Genomic DNA, 1497 nt, shown 5'->3' on the forward strand with positions numbered 1-1497 from the left:
ACATCAGGCCAGTCTCTATAAGTTCTGTCGATAAAAAACTATCCCATGGGTCAAACACTCAACAAATCAGCCAAATCCGCCCCCCCAACCACCTTCCCTAGTCTCATAGTATATGCGTGTACCCGCAACTACAATCTGCTAAAATTCTGAATTGCTAAAGCAATTCAGAAAAACTGCTCAAAGTACCTGCTAAACTTTTTATTCTTGCATCATAGGAGGGGTCGGGCAGATCGAATCACCCAGGCATCCCGCAAAGTAGGAGGGGCGCCTTAGATGGCAACCTTTACCCATTCAAAAATTCGTCTCACATAAGCAGTGAGGGCTCAGGCATCACCCCAAATCGTTATTTTCCTTACTCATAAGTTTAAGGCATGAACAAGTAATTTCTTGACGTAAGAAAAATAGTAGATGAATCTGGCAGGCTTACTTGGCCCCTAGATGAATATTAACCATAGCCTAAATACTATTAAATTGCCAAATTAAAATACATACTTAGAAGTTATGTTGTATTTGTTTTCAATAGACCATATGTAATAGGAACATTTCCAGAACAATTTCACTTTGTATGGAACTGCTTAGATTTTCTTGTAGGATTCAGAGTCATGGGATTAACCTCAACTTTGCCTTGATTGATTTCTTGTAATGCTCACTGTCTGCTATGGGAGCTTGCACATACTACCCCTTAGCCAGAAAGGTTATCTGAGTGACCTGTTTCCCTAAATAGAGCCCACTGTTCCTAATTACAAATGATTACCATAAATGTACCAGTGAGAGTTGAAGTTGGTGTGAAGTAACTCTAGCACCCCAAGAGTTATGACATAATGAGATAGAGGCTACACTTTCCTCTCCTTAGATTCCTTATGGTGAATGATCCGGAGTTGTGACAACTGAATTTAAATAGTTAAGGGCAGGAATTCTTCTATCAGTTGAACATCAAGTATGACTTTCTCTTCATTCTCATCACATGGTATACAATAGCTGCTTCATCTTCACCAGTGTTGAGAGATTGGGGTTGCAGGAGCATCATGGAAGAAGGATCACCTTCACCCAGTGAGCCAGCTGACTTAGTTCTCTTCAAAGAGTCACTTCTCAGGCCTTAGAAATGAGTTTCTTCTCTTCCTCCAAGCAAAAGGAAGAACAGATGCTCAATAGGAAGTATCCATCTATATCTCAGCATCTTATTTGATAAGGATGTATGTGTCAGATCAGATCCAGTCCCAGGAAGCTTAACAAGGCTATTACTATGTCATCTCACTTAATTTTGTAAGACTCTGTAGACATTGTAAGGTCATGTACAGACACATCCTGGAGAAGCAGAAGGCTGTAGGCAGGTATTCCAAAGAGAGTACACACACACACACACACACACACACACACACACATACACACATGTTGCGACCTGAGCTGCCCCACGCTTGGGGGCCAGAAATGTTGAAAACTGTACTACCCCATGTTTGGGGCCAAAATGTCTCGGACTGTTCTATCAATGTTGAAACC

At 41.3% G+C, this 1497-nt stretch overlaps 1 non-coding gene across 1 annotated transcript; it reads right to left on the reverse strand.

The window, feature by feature from the left end:
• Positions 1–222: 222 nt before the first annotated feature.
• LOC117716684 (U12 minor spliceosomal RNA) lies at positions 223–373 on the reverse strand. Its single transcript, XR_004607788.1, has one exon. It is a non-coding gene; the product is annotated as a U12 minor spliceosomal RNA (small nuclear RNA).
• Between the last annotated feature and the right edge of the window lie 1124 nt (positions 374–1497).

This window comes from Arvicanthis niloticus, chromosome 10, assembly GCF_011762505.2.
Source record: "Arvicanthis niloticus isolate mArvNil1 chromosome 10, mArvNil1.pat.X, whole genome shotgun sequence".
Taxonomy (NCBI): Eukaryota; Metazoa; Chordata; class Mammalia; order Rodentia; family Muridae; genus Arvicanthis; species Arvicanthis niloticus.